This window comes from Octodon degus, unplaced genomic scaffold (assembly GCF_000260255.1).
Source record: "Octodon degus isolate 3935 unplaced genomic scaffold, OctDeg1.0 scaffold00062, whole genome shotgun sequence".
In the NCBI taxonomy this organism is placed as follows: Eukaryota; Metazoa; Chordata; class Mammalia; order Rodentia; family Octodontidae; genus Octodon; species Octodon degus.
Window position 1 is genome coordinate 249,410 of NW_004524638.1, and position 6,518 is coordinate 255,927.

The window sequence follows — 6,518 nt, forward strand, 5'->3', positions numbered from 1 at the left end:
AAGAAAACAAGGAGTGGGAAAATTTGCACATTACATTTAGCCAACCTGCCCTTTAATTGTGGTAAACTTCGCATATTTGAAACAGTTCTATACTCTAAAAGCTAATGTAAGTACAGCATTAAACAGAATTTGACAGACTGTCTTATGTCCTGAGTTATCACTGACCTTGAAGGGCTAGGTAAAAATGCTGACTATCCTTGTAGCCCTTCTTCTTCTCTAACTTTTGGTTTACAAACTTAAGTTGTAACACTTCAGAAGAGACGCTTAATGGCATTATTACCCTATAACATAGGCGTTGAGTTTAACTTCACTATCTGTCTGATTATCAAATGCCTTAGACATAACATGGAAGAGGTGTTTTCCAACAATTGCTGATAGGTTAAAGTTTAAATCCCTGTAGAATGTGGAAAAAACAAAAATAAAAAACATTTTTAAAAAATTAAACATTTTTACAGAGAAATTTATTTCTTTTTACTTTTTAAATAATTTTATTGAGAAACAAATAGCAATGAGACAGTTTCAAAACCAATAACCAACACAGTTTCAATAATTAATACATTGCATATTGTCTCAGTGGTTATTCATTGTACAAGATGCAGACATGATATCCTGTCCACAAACACTATTAGAACAAATCTTTGTATTCATTGAATTAAGAGAAAGTAGTTGTGTATCTATCCTATTTTGAATATACAGATACAAAATGGTCATTCATTTGCATCCCACATTTTTTTTTAGTTTTGTGAGAGAAGGGCATTCTGTTGTCATTTAAATATTATAGGTGGATGAATTTCGGAAAATATTCCAATATAGTCCATTAGTCCGTAATAGTAGTGGATTGCTTGTAGGATTGTTAATGTCGGAAGTTGACTTGAGTCTTTTACAACTCAGCATATTAATTTGGCCTTATTTTTCATACTTTATTTTTATACTTTTCTGCTGGATGGTTAAAACCAAGAGAAAGCAAGACCTATACAACAAGAAATATAACTTTTGTATCTGATAAGGTCAGTCAAACCCCTCAGGATTTATCCTGAAACCCTGCACCAAAGTTTGTAGATACTTTGTCAATATCAGCCATGTGGATGAGTCACAGCCATTACTTGACCAATTTGATCTCTGTGAAAGCCTGAGAGAATGTTTTCTCTCCATGTGGCTCTCCTTAGGCACACTCTACATCACCAATCATTTTCCTCTGTGGCTATGCAATCTCCTTGATCAGAAAATTTGGGACACAACTGAGTTACATGATGTTACAGTACAAGTTCTCCTATGTCCTGAGTCTTCACTGACCTTGAAAAAGGCTAGGGCCAGAATGTTGGCTGTCCCTGCAGCCCTTCTTTTTCTCTAATTTTTCATCTGCTAACTTAGATAGTTAACCATCCAGAAGAGAAGTTTATTAATATTACCCTACAATATAGGTAGCTGAGCTTAACCTCACTATCTGCCTGAATATCAAATATCTTAGGCATAACATGGAACAGGTATTTTCCATCAAGTATTGATGTGTTAAATTTTAAGTCCCTACAGAATATGAAGAAAATAATTTAAAAAATTAAAAAAATAGGAACAATTACTTATTTTTGCATAGAAATTTGGAAATCTAACCATATACAGCACTGTGTCAGGACAGTTCTATTACATTCTTTTTCTTGTCTCTTGTTTTCATTTATTACCCTTCATTTTTTAAACAAACATGTTACTTGAGAGACAGTATGGCAGTAATTGGTATGTCATGACAAGCAGTATGTATTTAGAAAGCCAGAATTACAGGCATTCTAAGCGTGACCTTACCATTGCACATTTCTATCTTCAATGCATTTGCTTAGTTCACAGATATCAACATATATAGTTAGTTAAGATAAGAATCTTACCAATTAACTGCTAGTTTCAAAAGCATGCTGAAGATTCTCAGTATCATTGCCTTACCATCGTGTATATATAAATGTATGGCTTGGACCCTGTCATGTTTCCTAGCTTTTCTCCTTGATCTTTCTTCATTGTCTAATCCTCAAGTTCTCAGTTTCCTTCTAATTGTGTTATACCTTTGTATTTTTATTTCTTCTTTTGAGTTCTTATATTAGGGAGACTATACAATATTTACACATCTGCTTTATTTCATTTATGAGTATATCTTCCAGTGGCAACCACTTAAATATAAGGGCTTCCAGCTTATCATTCTTTATAACTGAGTAATACATGATTGTATAAAAATATCACATTTTTTCATCCATTCCTCAGGTGCTGGTCTTCGTGGTTGTTTCCAAGATTTGGCTATCAACAAATTGTGCTTCTATAAACACAGATACACATATATCCCTATGATAGGACATTTTCATTTCCTGTGGGAAAATTCCCAGAAAGAGGATAGATGATTTTAATGGGATTTCCCAGTTCTAGTTTTTTAAGGAGTCTCCACAGTGATTTCCATAATGGTTGCACCAGTCTACATTCCCACCAACAGTGGAGGAGGCTGCCTTTTTCCCCACAGTCTCTCCAACATTTGTTAATGGTTGATTTCTGTATTATAGCCATTCTTTCTGGGGTGAGATGGTATCTCAGTGTTGTTTTAATTTGCATTTCACGTATCGCTAGTAATGTGGAATATTTTTTCATATATTTATTCGCTTCTATACTTTCATCCTCTGAGAAGTGTGTGTTCATCTTGGATGTCCATTTCTGGATTGGGTCTTTAAATTTTGGGAACATAATGTTTTTTAGTTCTTTATAAATTCTAGAGAGTAGACCTTTGTCTGAGTGTTTATTAGTCAACACTTTTTCCAAGTTTGTGGGTTTTCTTCTCACTTTGTTAGTAATTGCTTTTGACTTACAAAAACTTCTGAATAAGAGGTGGTCCCAGTCATTAATTCTTTCAATTTTACCCGTGCAATTTCATTTTAGTTCATGAACTCTTTGCCTATATATTCCAGAGTTCTCCTACTTTCTGTTCCAGATTAGTGTGTATGATTTAATGTTTAGATTTTTAATCCATTTTGACTTTAGCTTAGTGCATGGTGATTGACCTGGGTCAAGTTTTAGTTTTCAGCATGTAGAGAGTCAGCTTTTCCAGCACCATTTGTTAAAGAGGCTATCTTTCTTCCAGTGAGTATGTTTGGCCCCTTTGTCAAAGATAAGGTGGCTGAGTGTGTTCGGAGAAGCTTCTGCATCTTCTAATCTATTCCATTGATCTTTGGGTCTAGTTTGTTACCAGTACCATGCTGATTTTATTACAGTAGCTTTGTAGTATAATTTCAAGTCAGGAATTGTAATGCCTCCTGCCTTGTCTTTATTGCTCAGGACTGCCTTTGCTATTCTAGGTCATTTTTGGTTCCAAATGAATTTTAGGACCTATTTCTCTAGATCTGTGATTTATGTTGGTGATAGTTTGATAGGGATTGCATTAAATCTGTACAGCAATTTTGGGAGTGTGGCCATCTTTACAAGGTTGCTTCTTTCTACCAGGAGCAGGGAATGTCTTTCCATTTTCTGAAAACCTCTAAGATTTCATTTTTCAGAGTAGTGCAATTTTTCTTGAAAAGATTTTTTGATTTCTTTAGTTAGATTAATTGCAAAATATTTCATTTTCTTCAGTGCTACTGTAATTTGATTACAGTAAAATGTATTGTTCCTATAATTTTCCTTTCAGTGTGTTTGTTATCTGTGTAGAGGAATCTATTGGCTTTTAGGTATTGACTTTGTATCCTGCTATGCTACTGAATTTCTATGTCAATTCTAGTAGCTTCTTGGTGGAGTTTTTTGGGTCTTCCAAGTAAAGTATCATGTGATCTGCTACACAGAAGTTTAGAAATCTAACCATATACAACAGTATAGCAGGACAGTACTATCAAATTTTTTCTTGTCTCTTGTTTTCTTTTATTATGTTTCTTTAAAATAAACATTTCAGTGGTGTCCCACAGTTTCTGATGAAGAAGATTACAGGGCTACAGAGGAAAGTGATCTACATTGTAGACTCTGTCTAAGAAGTGTCACCTAGTGGGAAAGCATTCTCTCAGGCTTTCATAGATAGTAAGTTGATCAAGCAATAGCTGTGACTCCTCCAGATTGGTGACACTGACAAATGATGTACAAACTGCTGTACAGGGCTTCAGGGTAAGTCTTGAGGGGTTTGACTGACCTTGTGAAACACAAAAATTACATTTTTTGTTACGTACATCACACTTTATCTTGGTCTTAGCCATCCAGCAAAAAGTATAAAAATGAAGTATAAAAAGTAAAACCACATTAATATGCTGAGCTGTATGAGGATCAAGTAAACAACTGCTTACATGGCCAGTCCCACAGATAACCCACTACTATTATGGACTACTGGATTATATTGGATTATTTTGCTGAATTCAAGCACCTACAATATTTTACGGGCAATAGAATACCCAGTTCTGACAAAACTAAACCAAAAAGGGGAATATAAATGAAGGATCATTTTTTAATAAAAAAAAATATTTCTGTGTATAAAAAATAGGATAGATATATAGCTACTTCCACTCAGTTCAATGAGAAGAAAGACTAGTACTAATAGTATTTAGACAATTTATCATGTCGGTATCTTGTACTCTGAATAACTAATATGAAGACAAGATGCAATATATTAATTATTGTAACTGGCCTACTAACTTTTTTTTTGTTCACTAACCTGCTCTGAAACTATCTCATTACTATTTCTTTCTCAATAAAATCAATAAAATAACCCCCAGAATTTGACATTTAGATTCAGTGAGAAGAGACTCTAAGTAAGAATACTATACCAGAAATTGTTAAATAATAATTCATCCCCAGAATTAGTACTCACATCATAGTACCTTTAATTTAGGCTGGTTTTAACTGGATAGTGAAACATTTGATTGAGGTTATTCTCTAATGTGCAGTCAACTGGAAAGCTGGCTCTGGTTGCTTACTTGGATGCCTTGCCTCTGCTTCACAGGATGTCTCATCCTCCAATAGTCCAACCTGCTCTTGTTCCCATGAAGACTGAACAGACTTTCAAATTGTTCTTCCTAAAAATAGGACTCAGGTATAGCTTAGCATACTTGTATCTTATGGGCAAAAGGAAGTTGTAAGGTCAGCATAAAGAGGAAAAAAATAGAGAAACAGGTCTGACTTATGGATAGGAGGAGCTATAGTCATATGGAAAATGTGATAGGTCCTGGGTGAGCAAAATTGGGGCCATTTAGAAGTATTCAACCATGGATACAGGAGAGTACAGGTGACATTCAGGGAAGGTTGTGCTTCCAAGAATTGATATGTGGAAACCCAAAGGGTCAGAATTTCTATGTATCTAAAAATTCTCAATGCTGATCTCTAGTGAAAAATTTGTTGTTTCTCTGTTTCATTATATGACATCGTCTGATCAATGAAAAGATATCTCTAAGTGATACATATCCCATGACCATGGGTGCTGCATGTGGTACTTGACCTATTCCTCTTTGGCGTTGGTGCCAGGGCTGCCTCTAAGCCACCACTAACTAAGCAGCTTTACTCTACTACATTCTTCCACTCTCATGTTGGTTCCTTAGGATCAGGCAACCACAGACCAAATCCCCCAAAACCATAAACCAAATGAAACACATCCACCTTTCAGATAGTTTTAATAGATCTATATTTAATTACCTTCTTTTAAAATATTTCACTGTGTTATATTATTTTCAGCTACCCCAGTAAATCTCTAATAAATGTAAAATGGACATTGAGAATGGAGCCTGAAATCTTAATCAAGATAAAAAAAAAAAAAGACTGATATCCTCTCACAGTTTTTGGTTGTTTCTGTTCTGCATGAAAGAAGGAAGGAGTGAGTGTGTGTGGCATTTATTGAGTGCTTTATAAGTACCAGTCTGTGTGTAATCATACCACACCTACACATCACACCCATGGACTTACTCATCCTTTCCTTAATAAAAAAAGCCAGCCTGTTTCAGGGATTAGGGATACAGTGAAAACTAACAATGAAACAAGAACAAATCCCTGCTCTTGTATAAATTTCATATACTTGAGTAAGATAAATATAAATATGTTAAAAATGAGATAATATTAAAATATAAGCAGAAGGGATGAGAAATTCATAATAGAAAAATTTTTCTCAAAGAAAATGTCAAACCTCCTTATCTTCAAAGATAAAGAATACCTGATTTCTTACATTTAGAAATCTAAGTACAATTGTCTTACATGACATATACATTTATATATGTCATTTGTCTTGTTAATCCATGTGTTGGTTATTTAACTTTGTAATGACTTATAAAATAAACAAAAGAATCTGATATCTTATGGTCACACAAAGGAGTGGATGGAATGAGAAAAAAGAACTGAGATGTATTATGTACACATACTAATTACCTACAATTAATGTAATTATTATGTACTGCAAATGCATATTAATGAAAATTAAAATGAATAGATAAATGTAAAATAATATTGGTCCTTCACAACTATTTTTTAAATGTCAGGTAATATTTACTAACTCACTCCAAGAGAATAATATTATCATGACAACAACACTGGACAAA